The sequence below is a fragment of the Rhineura floridana genome, chromosome 1 (assembly GCF_030035675.1).
Source record: "Rhineura floridana isolate rRhiFlo1 chromosome 1, rRhiFlo1.hap2, whole genome shotgun sequence".
NCBI classification, from domain to species: Eukaryota; Metazoa; Chordata; class Lepidosauria; order Squamata; family Rhineuridae; genus Rhineura; species Rhineura floridana.
Window position 1 is genome coordinate 88,761,877 of NC_084480.1, and position 17,834 is coordinate 88,779,710.

A 17,834-nucleotide genomic window follows, 5' to 3' on the forward strand; every position below is an offset into this window, starting at 1 on the left:
TGTGCATGTAGCACATGCAGCAGCAGAACACAGGAGAGAGGCAGGTGGAACGAGCGAACAGGTGAGCGGTCTGGAAGCTCTGTCCCTGCAATCCATGGCAGGGAGCCTGCCGTGGATCACAGAAGGGTAGCGCTATTCTCCCACCCTAATGAGGGGCTCTTCAGGGGCCCCTCTAGGCCACAGGGACCCTTGGCCAGGGCCTGACCTGGCCACCCTTTGGCACTGGCACTGGTTAAGCTGCTGTTGCAAAGAGGATTTAAAAGAAAATATTGGGTGAAAACTAGTGCTGTGTTAAAAATCTGTCCACTTATTTCTCAGAAGATTTTCTTCCCCTACAAGAGGCTTCCATTTTTATGCCTCATTTGCAAGTCACATGAACAGGTTGAGCACTGAGAAAAGTTCTGGGAGGTTAGCAGATATAGGAAATTCAGATGTGAGGAAGTTTGTGACCTGGCACAGCCCTAAGTGGAGACGATGAGAGCCAAGATGCAATGTATTTATGGGAGAAGAGGTGAATGTTTAGAATTGATTTAGACTAAACAGTGATTTTTTTAATATACCTGCAGGGAATTTCAGTAATCAGAATGTGGCCCTCAGAGCTGAAAGAGTTGCCAAACTTGTTCTTTGAACAGTTGCTTTGTTCATGTTCATGTTTTATTCAGTTATGTCTTTGTTTTACCAAACAGCAATGTTCTCTGCCTTGTTTCAGTGTCACATGGTGCTGAGGAAAGAATTTTATTCCTATTGCTTTCATGGTGCTTCCTTTCCCAAAATGTTAATTAAGAAGGAAATTATAGCTTATTCATAGCAGCCTGAAGTAATTCGACATAAGTCTTTTAATGTTTACTCTGAAAAGAGCTGTATACAATACAGATCCACTCCACAATAATTTGTATTCCCTTACCCTGCCCAGTGTTTCTAAGGTTGAACTTCCATTGATTGCAGTGGAAATTGCTGTAACACAATTAGTTTAGGACGAGGGACAGAGTGTGAATTAATTTAGGACTTTTTTCTCATTTAACCAGTTCAAATACTAGTTCAATAAATGTTGGTTCAGCAGCTCCAGGGGGAGAGAGAGAGTTTAGACCACTTCAGTATTTCCTTCTAGTTTATAGCCTCACTAAATGAGCATACAGACTCTTTGGGTGGTTTTGTATTGGACCAGCATCACAAAGTGAGCAGCTCCACAGGGGAATGAAGTCTATTTGAGTTAGTCCTATGGTGAAAATTTATCCCACATTTTTCCCATTCTCAATCAACTAATGAGAAAAGAAATTGCATTCCAGAAGGAAAGAGAAATTTAGATGAAATATTCACAGGTGAGGTGCAGACGTTTGGTTGTGCTCACCTTACTTTTGAGGTCGGTGGCGAGGGGTGTTTGTGGGTGTCCTTTCTTTCCTTCTGCAAATCATCTCACCAGCGGTCTGTGTTTACTGGAAATAAATGTTTACTGGAAAGAAAAACACTCTCCCAACACCCTTGGCTACATCACAGTTTTAAGGTAAGCTCAAAAACCAACAGCTCCGCATCACCAAAATTCTAAAGAAATTCTCAAGTGTCCTAAGAATGCCAAAATAAAAATAAAAATAGAAGCCTCTCTTGCAGGGGAAGAAAATCTTCAAGAAATTGGAGGACAGATTTTGGCACTAATTTGAGCCACTAAAGGGGAAAAAATGATAATAGCTGAGGTATTGAAAGTAAACAACCTGAAGCCTAGTTCTCACTGAGTCAGTGAACAAACCTATGTTTGGATTGTACCACTTGCATGGTGACGGAGGGGATTTCCACATGACTGAATAATTCTCCACACAAAAAGGTCTTGGCACATTCAATCCTGTCACTTTGGAGAGAAGGCTAAGCTATACTGAAGTTTGTAGATAAAGGGGAAAAGATGTATGGAAGAGCATTCAATCAGATGCCCAACTACTTCTGTAAAACCTAGACCTGAAAAACTCAGCTCACTTGCCCTCAGATAAAACTAGTGGCCTGCATATGTACTGGCACTCATACAAGGGAGAGTAATTTTGATGAAAGCAGTTTAGTGATTTCACCATCTGTCTCTTTTTGGTGTATATTTAATCTCTTTAAGTAACCTTTGGTCTCTCTGTGGGGTTAGGCTAGAATTGTTTCAAGGAGGTTTCAAAAATCTGGTTTTGTAAATTTGTTGTTGCTGTGGTACAGTGATATTAAAACTTGCATGAGTTGACTCTTATGACGGGGGTCAAGAGGTCATATGTAAAGCCTTCTTATTGTATATCAAGGGAGGCACTTGTGCACCACCTCAAAACCAACTCACACCCACTAAAGGCAGCTTCTTTGAAGGGGTAGTGATGAAAGGAACCCTCCCTTGACAATTTCTCAACCAGCTGGAAATCTTCCTAGTGCTTGATGGTAAATATGACTTTGAATAGACATTTGATCAAGTTGAACAGGTTCAATTTTTCAAAATACCATTCCCAAATTTCTGACTAAGCAGCCTGTCTGCTGGTATGCATGTAGATTTAATATCTTTATCAGCTCCTGGCTGCTCCAAATGGCTTGGGAGCCTGTCCTGTCTTTTTCCCCTGACCAACAACCCTTGTGAAGAAATGTATTGTTGATTCTAACCAGAGCTTGGAAAATTTACTTTTTTGAACTACAACTCCCATCAGCCCCAGCCAAGGGTGGGGCTGATGGGAGTTGTAGTTCAAAAAAGTAAATTTTCCAAGCTCTGATTCTAACTGTGCTCTTCCTGTTAGAATCCCCCATAGCACTTGACATATCAGTCCTGTAAATGGGGAAAAGTTCCCTTACTCTAGAACTGGCATCATGCACCCTTTAATTTTTTTGGGTATTGGCTGTTCTCAAGCCCTCCCTTTTTCAGCCTTTCTGAGGACATGTCAACCTGTCAGCTATTCATTAGTCTGCATTTCCAGGAGTGACCAGGTTCTCTGTCAAAAGAGAGAGGGAGAGAGAGAGAGAGAGAGAGAGAGAGAGAGAGAGAGAGAGAGAGAGGAAGAGAGAGAGAAGGAAATACTCAAGTCTGCTCTCTCAATATTTCTGATGTCTAGGTGAAGAGCATGGTTTCCCTGGAGCTGCCCAGAGCCCAAGTAACATGTAGTTGATATCCATCCCATTTCACAAAACATCAATGGCACATACAAGGAAATCATGAAGGCTGGGGAGTAAGCATGCCTGCTGGCCTCTGCCCTTGACTTCTGCACAGGGAGGAGGAGGAAGCAGGTAGACAGAGCTGCCACCACAAGCATGTGCAGGAGTATGATATTTGCAAGCATGAGCAGCAGCACAAAGCAACACACAAACACATGCAGCATTAAGCTGGGCCATGCATGCCACCCACAAACACTGGAAAACCACATGAAGGAAGTTGGTAGTGGGCATGTTTGATCCAGCCGTTCATTATACGTACAGGGTTTCACAATAAAATGTATGTAATATGTTAATAGGAGGGAAGGAAGAGTTGTGAACCCAAGCAATTTGGAAGATAATCATTTTGCTATTAGTATGTTTCTAAAGCTTCTAGGGCCTAATGCTGTTTGGGTTTTGTTTATTGACATTTAATGCCACACAGCACAAATAAAGAGACCAGCTGCACAGCCTGTTTACCTAAGTCATATAGAGAAGGCTGTATTACATGCAAATCTTCTATTACTGTTGTTAAAGTATATGCATCTGAATTAATGTAGCTTCTGTTCAAACATTTTTTCTCAATAACCTCAGCTGTATTAACAAAGCTCTTCTTCCCTGTTATATATAGCATACTTTGAATTCAATTCTTTCGTAATAATAATAATAATAAGTCTTTCAACACTTAGGATTGCTCCAATGCTGAGTTTTCATATGACCTTTTTATGTGTTTTTGCTGGCTTCAGACATGATGATGATGGAAGGGAGAAGATAAATCAATGGAGCTTAAGCATCTTCCAACTTAGAGGAATATAAATGATTGCATTCAACTAAGGCCTACTCAGAGTAAACCCACTGAAATTAATGAACCTAAGTTAGTCATGTCTATTATCTACAATGGATCTACTCTGAGTAGGACTAGCATTGAATATCACCCAATATATCTTTTTCAGGCTTTTAAAATATATTTCTTTTCCGTTGAGGACTATTTGATACAAATATCTTTGCACCTAAAACAGGATCAGTTTAGAAAGAACTCCTTTAAAAGTGAACATTGTTTTTTATTTCTTGTTATTTTCTCAGTGTTGTGTTCTTTTACTCCTTACTCTTTTGTGATCTGCTGTGACAATGGCTGTGAGAATGGACTGGATGAGGGCTAATAAACTGAGGCTCAATCCAGACAAGACTGAGATGCTGTTAGTGGGTGGTTCTTCTGACCAGATGGTGGATATCCAACCTGTTCTGGATGGGGTTGCACTCCCCCTGATGGAGCAGGTTCGTAGTTTGGGGGTTCACCTAGAACCATCTCTGTCACTTGAAGCTCAGGTAGCCTCTGTGGCACTGAGTGCCTTCTATCAACTTTGGTTGGTGGCCCAGCTACACCCCTATCTGGACAGGGATAACCTGGCTTCAGTTGTCCACGCTCTGGTAACCTCCAGATTAGTTTACTGCAATGCGCTCTATGTGGGGCTGCCTTTGAAGACAGTTCAGAAACTGCAGCTTGTGGAAAATGCAGTGGCCAGATTGGTAACAGGGACCAGACGGTTCAAACGTATAAAACTGATTCTGGCTTGCTTGCATTGGCTGCCTATATGTTTCCGATCCTGATTCAAGGTGTTGGTTTTAACCTATAAAGCCTTACATGGCTTGGGACCACAATACATGATGAAACACAACCTGTCAAGATTGTGTGTTGATCGTCGTGCACCAATCTCCCCACATAAAACAAATTCGCGCACAGGCGTCTTCCAACCAAAACAAAACAAAAGCCCCATGGTGATCAGCAAATGGCAATGGGGGCAGGACTGTGAAATCCGGAAGCCCCTAGTCATGGACCAGCACATGGGCAGTGGATACAGACTCAGTCGTCCTGGCTCAAGGACCGAAGCAGCTGAGTAGTTCGGCAGCTATATCCACGACTGAGCAGTCCTACTCAGGATCCACTCTGCTCACCCCGTATGGGGAAGGGGCTAGAAAAGGTGCCCTAAACATAGTCTGCTTCATCTCTCTCCCTGACTGGATCACCGTATCCAGTGGGGTCACCACTTAGCGGTCGCAAATGACAAATGAACTTTGGAATGTGGAATATATGGACATTGCTGGACAATACAGATAGTGAATGTCCTGAATGCAGGACTGCCATCATCGCAAGGGAGTTGAGACATTTTAATATTGACATAGCAGCACTCCAAGAAACTCGAAGAGCAGGAGAGGGACAATTGAAGGAAGAAAAAGGAGGTTACACCTTCTTCTGGAAAGGACTGCCTGAACAAGAATGACGAATACATGGAGTAGGCTTTGCTATTAAAAATGATCTTGTCAAGCTCTTGTCAGAAGTTCCTACTGGCATTAATGAATGACTCTCAACTCTCCGATTAAAACTCACCAAAACCCAGCAGACAACTATTCTAAGTACTTATGCACCAACATTAGATGCTGATGAAGACATCAAGGAAACTTTTTATAACCAGCTGGACACCATCTTATCAGAGATACCTAAGGAGGATAAAATTATCCTCCTGGGCAATTTCAATGCAAGAGTTGGGCGTGATTTTGATTTATGGCCAGAAACCATTGGGAAAGAAGGAGTTGGCAATAGCAACCTGAATAGAATTCTACTTCTGACTAAATGTAAATATGTAAATATAGCCCAGATACCATATTCCTCACTGCTTAAGAGCAGCCTCTAGAAGACTACTGAATCCTATACTGTTGCAATAGAAATAGGCCAGGTCACTCAGAGAGCCCAGGACTGTGGATATTCTGCATCCCAACAGGTTTAACACACCAAGTGAGAGATTTAGTACTTATACTCAGTACCATGAAGGCCTGAGCTTTCACAGTTTAACAAGTTTCTGGCTCTCATATTTACAAACAGTTTGGAAAAACAAAGGGTACTATTTACTACCTCTTCTTCCACCTACCTCAAAATAACCTGAGCTGCTCTTCTCCCATTCCCCTTTGCCAATTTTTGGAGGAAAAACATCCCAATTGTTTGCTAACCCAAATATTGGAAACAAATATCAACTATAAAAAATAGCCCAAAGTGCAAGTTTCTACTTGACTACAGAATTTTGATTTCACCATCATCACCTCACAGAATACATTTACCCCAAAATGAAACCATTAATGCATCACATTTACAACTGTTGATGGTATAACAGATTATAAAGTGCTCTGGGGAGATTTATGGCACTCCCCCAACTTCTCTGGTTTTAGAAGAACAGAACAAATACTGAATGCAAGAAACATCAAATATTAGACATGGAGCCCAATTCATGTCACAGAACTCACTATCCATTGGATCAGTTAAGCATACTCACAAGAGCCCAAGCAAAGTAGAAAGGCATTTTGGGGTTGGGTGGGAGGAGAATCACAGCTCATTGGTAACACAGATGTCAGAAACAAATGTGAAAGCCAACCTGAAACTCCAAGGAACATACCAGACACAGTGATGATCCAGTCTCTTCATGCACCTGCCACATATCCAGCAGTGCCCACCTCAGGCTGGCCTAACCAAGTGACATTTGGTGCACCAGTTCTCATTGACCCCACCTGGCCCCCCTTCCAACTTTCTGGAATAGCCCTCAGTGTAACTGTTCATAGCAATGTCAGATACCGCTGCTTTGTAAAGCCCATTGGAGCTCTCCAGGCCATTCCTGTTTGATATGTTGTTATTGTTGAAGCTGCTGCCTTGGCAAAGTGCTTTGTCACTGCTCATTTGGCAGAGAAGGTAGCTGGGGTCTCTCTTGGCTCGAGACAGGGCCACAAGCATGAAGATTAAGCCACAGGTGAGAAGAATCACCTGGCTGCGCTCCACATGGCCCCGGGGAACCACTTCCTGGAGTAGGGTTGCCAGATCTCCGGTTTTCTGCTGGAGTCTCCGGCAAAAGGGGGCCGTCTCCGGCCTCCGGCAATAGTTTCATTAAACAGGTGGATCTCCGGCTTTTAATTGGCCCCCTCAGCCACGCATGTGTGATTGACACATGCATACGTTGGGCTGTGGCTGGTTGCCTTCCCGCCCTTTCTCAGTGAGGCAGGGACTGCACTGCAGAGACAGGAGGACCGCCATAGTTGTTTCTGTGCTATACCCAGGTGAGGGTGCCGGACGTGGAGCCCACAGCCACCTGGCCTGCGTCTGCCACGACATGGGTGCCTTTGTCCAGCCGCCACCCCTTCAGGGACCCCCCAGTAGCAGCCCCCACGGGAGCGGTTGCTAGAAGACGGCATCTGAGTGGCCTGGCAGCCTCAGCAGGAGCCGTGAAGAGGCAGTGGCAGCGAGGCTGGGCCTGCTCCTTCTTCGGCCTGGAGCCTGCTCCGGAAAGGATGGCCGGCTGCTTCACCCCTCATGCTGTGGGCGCCGCTGGGCGGGAGCGTCCGCGATTGGGCTCAGCAGTCTCTGGCTGGGGGGCCCATCGCAGCCGTTGCCGCCCAGTGGCGCCCACAGTATGAGGGGTGAAGCAGCTGGCTGTCCTTTCCGGAGCAGGGGAACCAGCTCTGGGCCTAAAAAGGAGCCAGCCCTGGCCGGCCTCCACTTCTGCTGAGGCTGGCAGGCCGCTCGGATGCCGTCTCCTAGCAACCGCTGCTGAGACAGGGCCCACGTGGCCTGGCAGCCTGAGCAGAAGGCATGAAGAGGCGGTGGCAGTGGAGGCCAGGCTGGGCCGGCTCCTTCTTAGCCCCGGCCCCGGAGCCAGTTCCCCTGCTCCAGAAAGGATGGCCGGCCGCTTCACCCCTCCTGCTGTGGGTGCCGCTGGGTGGCAGTGGCTGCGATGGGGCTCAGCAGTCTCTGGCTGGGGGGGCCCATCGTGGCCGCTGCCGCCCAGTGGCGCCCACAGCAGGAGGGGTGAAGCGGTCGGGTGTCCTCGGGGCTAAGAAGGAGCTGGCCCCGTCCAGCATCCACTGCTGCTGTGCAGCACCCATGAGGTGTGGCACCCATGTGCGGCCTATGCATGAGGGCTGGCGGGGTGGTGAAGGAGCCGGCGTCCAGAGAGAGAGAGGCTGGAGAGAGAGTGAGAGGGAGGGAGGCTGGAGAGAGAGAGGCTGGAGAGAGAGAGAAAGAGAGAGGCTGGAGAGAGAGAGAGAGAGAGGCTGGAGAGAGAGGCTGGAGAGAGAAAGAGAAAGAGAGAGAGGCTGGAGAGAGAGAAAGAGAGAGAGGCTGGAGAGAGAGAAAGAGAGAGAGGCTGGAGAGAGAGAGAGGCTGGAGAGAGAGAGAGAAACAGAGAGAGGCTGGAGAGAGAGAGAAAGAGAGAGAGGCTGGAGAGAGAGAGAAAGGCTGGAGAGAGAGAGAAAGAGAGAGGCTGGAGAGAAAGAGAGAGAGAGAGGCTGGAGAGAGAGAGAAAGAGAGAGGCTGGAGAGAGAGAAAAAGGCTAGAGAGAAAGAGAGAGGCTGGAGAGAGAGAGAAAGAGAGAGGCTGGAGAGAGAGAGAGAGAGAGGCTGGAGAGAGAGAGAGAAAGAGAGAGAGGCTGGAGAGAGAAAGAGAGAGGCTGGAGAGAGAGAGAAAGAGAGATGCTGGAGAGAGAGAGAAAGAAAGAGGCTGGAGAGAGAGAGAAAGGCTGGAGAGAGAGAGAGAAAGAGAGAGGCTGGAGAGAGAGAGAAAGAGAGGGGCTGGAGAGAGAGAGAAAGGCTGGAGAGAGAGAGAGAAGGAGAGAGGCTGGAGAGAGAGAGAGAGAGAGAGAGAGAGGCTGGAGAGAGAGAGAAAGAGAGAGGCTGGAGAAAGAGAGAGAGGCTGGAGAGAGAGAGAGAGAGAGGCTGGAGAGAGAGAGAGAAAGAGAGAGAGGCTGGAGAGACAGAGAGAAAGAGAGAGATGATGTGATGTAGAGAGCAAGGAGATTTTTTAAAAGCCTGTTAAGGGAAAATCATGCTTCACATTTAAAAAAAAAAGACAGCAACCTTCTAGCTGGCAAACTGTACACATTATTTTCATTTAAATTTCAGTAAAATCCGCACCTACATTTACCACTTTAAACATGTGGTTTAAAGTGCTTTGTAATGGGTGATGTTTGGAGACCACCCTATTCCCCTCACAGAGATACAGTTCTCTGGTAAGAGGAATTTATTGTTAAACTGCTCTAGGAATTATAGGTCTGTGAGTGGAATTGGAGGGATCTCCTAACAACTATCAGCACTCTCAACAAACCACAGTCCCTGGGATTCTTTGGGAGAAACCATGAATGTTTGAAGTGGTATAACAACTGCTTTAAATGTATTGTGCAGATGTGGCCTGTCAAACACAAGTGCCTATGTTCAGTAAAAAAAAGAATAAGACTGCAATCCTAACCCTACTTACCTTGGAGTAAGCCCCATAGAATTCAGTGGGACTTCTAAGTAGACATGGTTAGGATTGCAGCCACAACTTTCCCATTACGTTTGAAGGACACCTCTTGCCTTAACTTAAGAAGACTGAGGACAGACAAAAGGACATTGTACTTCAGACAGCTCTTAGTTTCACTACCACAAGATATATTGATGGCCACCAATTCAGATTGCTTTAAAATTTATTTATTCAAGAGATTTCTTACCTGCCCTTCACCATAAGGTTCCAGGGCAATTTACAACCATATAATCATACAATACTGAAATCTAAAAAAAAGAAAGCACTCTGCAAGAGCTGACAATCCGCTGATTGTTGGGTCTTGTAAAGCCCGTTGCACAAGACTTTGCAGGCACCACCTGGTCTGGGTGCCTGCAAGCTCCTTTCAGCTGAACCATATTTTATCTGCCTCACATCTGCCATTATATGTGATGTTAGGTGTAGGGCAGATGAGTGTGGTTTGGCATGGGAGGGCCTGGCCACTCTAATTAGGCCCACAGGCTTCAGTTTCCTCACCTCTATGCTGATGGAGTTCCAGGTTTTGGGAGCTGTCCTGTACTTCCAATGTTCAGTTTTGGATACCCACCATTTCAGTCCAGAGCATTCTTACAGCTGCAGGAGATCTGTGCATAACTGATCCCTGCATAACTGCAGGAGATATGTTCTGTGCATAACTGATCCCTCACCCACAAACACTCATGTTTTATTGGTGGAGCCTGATCTACTTTCACACTCTTTCTCTTTGTATTGACAAGATCCTTCCATTGTGAGTGGATAGCACAGCCTGGGCACGCAAGAGGTCCATGGTTACATCATACATGCACATAGACTTTGGGATTAGGTTGTAAGAGTGGCGTAAGCAGTGATTGCTGCAGTATTTAGCTGTGAATAACATTTTCTGTATAGGGTTCTTGGGCAGGAGGAAACTAAGTTTTATGCCTTCAGGAAGTGTACTTAAAGTAGCTTGTATGCAGAAAATTCGTTTAATTAGCAGTAGAGAGAAGAAGAAGCTTTACTTGTTCTGTGTTTTTTACAGGAGGGGGGAGAGGTCACTTTATTATGTGTATAATAATAATACTACAGCCTTTCAGAACACTTTAGTGACTTCTTCATGCACCTTGCTTTTTTACATTTTTCTAAAGGTGTTGAACTGTGACCTGGGAGACCAGGGTTCGAATCCCCACACAGCCATGAAGCTCACTGGGTGACCTTGGGCCAGTCACTGCCTCTCAGACTCAGAGGAAGGCAATAGTAAACCACCTCTGTCTGAATACTGCTTACCATGAAGACCCTATCTGGGATCAACTTGAAGGCAGTCCATTTCCATTTTGCATCCATGCTCCCTAAGCTTGTGAGAAGGAATGACCTTGTCACTTCAGATGGACCTAGGAACACCCTATTTTAGGTAAGATTTCTATTTTAATCTCCAATCAGAGATATTTTTTGTAATGGTATGCTCCAAGGAACTGTGGTTGATTCAATGTATCATGTTTAATGATGTCACTAGGGCCCGCCCCATGACATCACTAGGGCCTGCCCCGTGACATCACTAGGGCCCGCCCCATGACATCACTAGGGCCCGCCCCCATTTTCTCAGGTTTTTGGATGGTTCCGACCTGGCAACCCTATCCTGGAGGAACACATAGTACATGTAACCTAGGGAGAACAGTCCTAGACTTAAGAAGAAGAGAGTTTGACCCTTCTTCCTGTGTGTGAGGTGGTAATACCACAACACCAGTACAGGAAGTGATATCAGGATGACAAGAGCCAAGAGGAAGTGCAAAGCTGCTACATGGAGGAAGACAGGCAGCAGGATAACTGGTGGAAGGAGGCTGATATCGATCTTTACAGCCCCCCTAAGCCACGGGAGGCAAAAGCAGTCTGTGAAGGTGTCTGCAATTCTTTCTAGAATTCCTGGGGGCAAAGATCTGCAAGTCAGCTACCTTTCACAGCACTCGTTGAGGTCCTCGCACTCACAGAGACACGCCGCCAGGTGGCTCCTCTCCCCCTTCTGATACAGGTACTCGCAACAACAGAGGGTATCCTCCATCTCGGGGCTTCCAGCTTTCTTCCTCCCATGTTTCATGGTGTTTCTGTTTCCTCCTCTGGTGGCAGCAGCAGTAGCCCTGGTCCTGATCGGAAGAGGAGAAAGAGCTCTGACTAAATGTGCAGAACATAATCTTGTTATTACAAACACACTCTTTCACCAGAAAGATAAATTTAAAACATCATGGAAGCACCATCAGTCAAAACACTGGCATCTCCTGGATTATGTAATTGTCCATGCCAGAGATCATAGTGATGTACTCCTCACTAGGGCTATGACAAGTGCTGATGACTGTTGGACAGATCACTGATTAATTCGATCCACTATGGCCATAAATATTGTTCCTCAACGTAGGATCCAAGGAAGAAAACCAAGGCGTACAATGAACATCCATGCCCTTCAAGATCCTATTAAGTGAGCTTGCTTTCAAACAACTCTCAAGAAACATCTACCTACGGAACTCCTTGAAAACGTTGAGGAACACTGGATTAAACTGAAGACTTCCATTATTGCAGCATGTGAACAACCTATTGGATACCAAACTAAGAAACATCACGACTGGTTTGATGAGAATGATAGTGAGATTGAACATATCATTGACAAGAAAAGGAAAGCCTTCCAGATATGGCAAAAAGACATTAACTGTGCTGCTAAGAAAAAAATCTATGCCAGTGCAAAGGCTGAGACCCAAAGAAGAACTAGAGAACTTAAGAACGCCTGGTGGATAAAGAAAGCTCAAGAAATCCGGCATTTTGCAGATGCTCATGATTGACAGGGCTATTTTAATGCCACAAAGGCCATCTACGGACCAACAAATTATGGTACAAATCCCTTACGCTCAATAGATGGTACCAAACTTCTAAAGGACAAAGAGTCTATTGCATTGCGTTGGAAAGAGCATTACCATGACCTCCTTAATCGTAACTCTATTGTGGCTGGTGAGGTCTTCTTGCAAATCCCACAACAACAGATTAGAGATGAGCTTGCAGTATCCCCTAATTTGGATGAAGTCAGTAAAGGCGTTAATCAAATGAAGAATAACAAAGCTAGCGGTTCTGATGGGATTCCTGCTGAAGTCTTTAAAGAAGGTGGGCCTGAACTTACACAACTACTTCATAAGCTCATCAAAAAAATCTGGATGAGGGAGGAGATCCTGAAAGACTTTAGGGATGCCATAATTATCACTCTTTTCAAGAAGGGTGATAGAACAGATTGTGGGAACTACCGAGGCATCTATCTTCTAGCTACCGCAGGTAAAATCCTTGCAAGGATCCTTGCAAATCGCCTCCTACCGATCTCAGAGGATGTCCTCCCCGAATCTCAAAATGGATTCCGCCCTTCCAGGGGGACAGTGGACATGATCTTCACTGCACGACAGCTTCATGAAAAATGCAGGGAGCAGAATCAGTCTTTATATATGGCATTTATTGATCTGACTAAGGCCTTTGATACTGTAAATCAAACTGCTCTCTTGTCAGGGTGCAGGGTTGGGGTCCTGAGGATTCAGAAGAAGAGGAGGAAAGGGAGGGGGCCATTTTGCCAGAGTGGTGTGAAGGAGAAGAAGAAGAGGAAATTCCAGAGATAGAGTTGCCTAGCAACGGAGACCTTGAAAGCTTCACAGTCTCAGAGCCTTCCCTTGAAGTTCTCATTCCTCCTCTTCCCCGAAGTTCAGAACAGGTGGGGGAAGAGGGAGGGCCTCCTAAGTCAGAGACAAGCAAAGAGAAACCGCAAGACAGTTTAAAACCTGACCCCCCTCTTTCCCCCATACTGGAGTCGGAGACTTCAGAAGGGGAGGGGCCCGTGCTTCCCCCGTCGCCGTGTACTCAAAGACAGTTGAAAAGACAAGAAAGGAGGGGGGGAAGAAAGGTGGTGACTGAGGGCACGTTGAGGCGGAGTGAAAGACTTCGCGCCCGTTTGCCCCCTTCTTAAGAGACAGACGGGATAGCAGTCCCTTGCTCTGTCAACTCTCTTTCTACGTCGCAGGATCTGTAACTCTGTGTTGCTTCATGAGAAGGCGCAGTCTCTGTTTGGATATTACCTTAATAAAAACTGAATTGCTTTCAACCACCAGTCTGATTCCTGAGTCCATCCTGGGCCTGACATCTCTGGACCATCCTTCTGAAAATTGGATGCCCTAATAAATTTGTGAATATTTTGCGACTCCTCCATGACAACATGACAGCGACAATTTTGGATAACAATGGCTCTCAAAGTGATCCATTCAAAGTGGGATCAGGTGTCAAACAGGGATGCATCATTGCTCCTACCTTATTTGCTATTTTCATTGCCATGGTTCTACACCTTGTTGAGGGGAAACTTCCCACTGCTGTGGAAATCACATATCGAACAGATGGAAAGCTTTTTAATCTCAGTAGGCTGAAAGCAAAACGAAGGTAGTTACAACCTCCATCGTAGAACTTCAATATGCCGATGATAATGTAGTTCAGCACATTCAGAGGAAGATCTTCAAACTATCCTAAATGTCTTTGCAGAAGCATATGAAAAGCTTGGCCTCTCGCTTAACATCAAAAAAACCAAAGTGCTTCATCAGCAAGTGTGAACCAATTCCTCTGTAGCACCATCAATCCAGCTTAATGGTGCAATGCTGGAGAATGTCGATCACTTTTCTTATCTTTTTATTTATTTTATTTTATTTTATTACATTTTTAGACTGCCCTATAGCAACAAGCTCCCAGGGCGGTGTACAGCATAATAAAACAGGTTAAAATACAAGTAAATATATTAAATACAATGTAAATACAATACACAATAAAACATAATTAAAAATTTTCAATTTTAAATTGAAATTTTAAAATTTTTAAAATGCCTGGGCGAAGAGGTAGGTCTTTACCTGGCGCCGAAAAGATAACAAAGAAGGCGCCAGGCATATCTCATCAGGGAGGGCGTTCCATAGTTTGGGGGCCACCACTGAGAAGGCCCTAGCTCTAGTTATCATTCTCCGTGCCTCCCTATGTGTTGGGACACGGAGAAGGGCCTTCGACGTCGAGCACAGCGACCGGGTAGGTACATAGCGGGAGAGGCGTTCCGCCAGGTATTGCGGTCCGATGCCGTTAAGGGCTTTATAGGTAAGAACCAACACTTTGAATCTGGCTCAGAAACATATTGGTAGCCAGTGCAGCTGGGCCAGGACAGGTGTTATATGATCAAATTTTTTGTCCCAGTAAGAACTCTGGCTGCAGCATTCTGCACCAGCTGAAGTTTCCGAACCGTCTTCAGAGGTAACCCTACGTAGAGTGCATTACAGTAGTCCAATCTAGAGGTTACCAGAGCATGGATAACTGTGGCAAGGTTCTCCCTATCCAGATAGGGTCGTAGTTGGGCTACCAGCCGAAGCTGGTAGAACGCATTCCGTGCCACCGAGGCTACTTGCGCCTCCAGTGACAGGAGCGGATCTAATAAGACCCCCAAACTACGGACCTGCTCCTTTAGGGGGAGTGTAACCCCATCTAGGGCAGGTCGGACATCAACCATCTGGGCAGAGAGCCCCACCACCACCAGCATCTTAGTCTTGTCAGGATTGAGTCTCAGTTTATTAGCTCTCATCCAGTCCATTATCGTGGCCAGGCAGTGGTTTAGTACATTAACAGCCTCACCTGAAGAAGATGAAAAGGAGAAGTAGAGCTTCTTGGCAGCCATCTCTCTGTAAAAGCTGACATCAACACTGAAATTCAGCATCGTCTGAGCTCTGCAAGTGGTGCATTCTCCCAAATGAAGTGTAGAGTGTTCAAGGATCGGGATATTTGCAGGGAGACCAAAACGCTCATTTACAAAGCCATTGTACTACCAACCTTACTGTATGCCTGTGAAACATGGACAATCTATAAATGCCACTCCCAACTTCCTGAAAGATTCCACCAACGCTGCCTCTGAAAAATTCTGCAAATTACTTGGAAAGTTAGGCGGACTAATGTTAGCATATTGGAAGAAGCAAAGACCACCAATGTTGAAACAATTGAATGCCTGATCACCATCTTCCAAAGCAGCTACTTTACTCCCAACTTAAGGATGGAAAATGGAATATCAGTGGACAGCAAAAGAGGTTTAAAGATGTTCTCAAAGCTAATCTAAAAAAATGTAACATGAGCATCAAGAACTGGGAAGCCTTGGCCCATGAGCATCCCAATTGGAGGTCGGCCATTGTCAAAGATGCTATGGACTTTGAAGAAGCACGAGTACAGGGCGAAAGGGACAAACGAGCTAAGCAGAAGGCACATCAAACAAATCCTCATCATGACCATCTTCCATCTGGAAACCTATGTCCTCACTGTGGGAGGCTTTGTGGATCCAGAATTGGCCTCCACAGTCACTTACGGACCCACTGTTAAAGACCTTACCCTGGAAGACAATCTTACTCGGCCACAAGAGATCACAAAGGAGAGAGGTCCCTTCTTCCCTAGAAGTCAGTTTAGAATTGAGGGGTACTTTTTTACCAAGCATTCTCCATTATTGCTGGTCCCAATTGAATTCAGTCATGAGAATTTGGGAAATGAAATATACAGGTAAGGCTCTTATTTCTTTTCTTGTGCTATAAATCTACAACCCACCATCCACCCTGTATAAGCAATTTAGTCAGTCAATTTATTTGCATACCACATTGTCCACAAATACATTTGTGCTCAAAGTAGTTGACAGAAGACGAGCAGTTTACAATAATGGAACATAATCATAATGTATAACAGAGGTTATAATATCACTCCAACATAACATTAAAATTCAGCAATCAACATTTAATTTAAAACACATCAAGTAAGTATAAACTCTCTGGCTTTTTTGCTCCTCCTTTCTGTTTGTTCTCTTGTATTGATAAGCAGAAACTGATTCCTACACCTGTTCACAACTGTTTTATAAACCATGATAGCTGCAGTTTTTAGTCTGTTCACGATGGCTTCAGGCTGTATCAGCTTTGGTCAGTTCATGCTGAGTGACATTTAAATTGGAAGACCTGATTTGGACCAAACTGATCACATTGTGGTAGCATTTAAATAACTGAAAACTATGGCTGCCATAGATAATAACATTGATCATGCAACCTGGTCATGAGAAATGCAAATAAAATATTGAAAGACGTAACTGCTTTCCTGCACCAGCAAAAATTAAAATGCATTGCTTCGGAGAAAATATTTGAACGGCTGCACCAGCAGAGACAGATATACCTCTGCAGATATTAGGAACTAGTATGCCACTCTACTCCCATTAATGACTGGGAGTAGATAATAAGGAGACCTTTAGATCACATTATGTATGGACTGCCTTCAAGTCAATCCCGACTTATGGCGACCCTACAAATAGGGTTTTCATGGTAAGCTGTATTCAGAGGTGGTTTACCATTGCCTTCCTCTGAGTCTCAGAGGCAGTGACTGGCCCAAGGTCACTCAGTGAGCTTCATGGCTGTGTGGGGATTCGAACCCTGGTCTCCCAGGTTGTAGTCCAGCACCTTAACCACTGCGCCACACTGACTACAGCTAAGATGGTCAATGGCAGCTTATGATTCAGGAAAAAATAGCTAATAGGCAGAGCCAAAGTTGTGATTATGACTGTTTAGGATAGCCTTTCCCAACCTAGTGCACTCCAGATATTGTAGACTACAGCTCCCATAATCTGTGACCACTGATTATGCTAGCTGGGAATGAGGGAGTTATCTAAAACGTTTGGAAGGCACCATGTTGGAAAGGCTGCGTTAAGAGTTAGAGCCTGCTAAGTTTTTGTTGGCTCAGGGTTGGGAGTCCAATGAATTTATTAAGAGGCAGGGTTTGGTAGATCAACAGTGGTCAACCGGGGGGGGGCAGATAGCTCCCTAGCTCAAAGTAGCTGGAATAAAATGCCTGATAACAACCCAAGGTAGAAATGCTGAAAATATCTAACAGTTGGCAATCCTACCTGCAGTCCACAAGATTACAGAGGTATACAATAGAGTTGTTTGAACCCTTAAGAAGGAAGTTCTGCTCATGTGTTTCAGAAAATTAGGCAGCAATTTTAAAGCTGCCCACATCTTTGGGCAAAGCTTATTTGTAAAGCTGCCTTTCTGTGTGAATCCTTATTAATATTCATCTCTCCCTGACAAAGTAGAGACTCTGCAATTTAGTGGTGTGCATTTATAACATTTCTTAGAAGAAGCAGCCTCCTGGGAAAAGACTGAGTTGCCATAGCAATGTGTTTCTGAAATGCAATCATATAGCTTTTCTTTTCCCTCATGCACATATTCTGTGGGCTGAAAATGGTTACTCGCCTTAATCAAACTGTCAGCAAGGCTTTCTACTATTAGCACATGCTGTTGGCATGTTATTCAGAGGTCTGGACATTTAGCTTATAGGTCGGTCTCACTATGAATCG

General features: G+C 44.9%; 1 pseudogene; it reads right to left on the bottom strand.

The window, feature by feature from the left end:
* Window positions 1-6,499: 6,499 nt before the first annotated feature.
* LOC133376616 (palmitoyltransferase ZDHHC23-like) lies at window positions 6,500-11,501 on the bottom strand (annotated as a pseudogene).
* Between the last annotated feature and the right edge of the window lie 6,333 nt (window positions 11,502-17,834).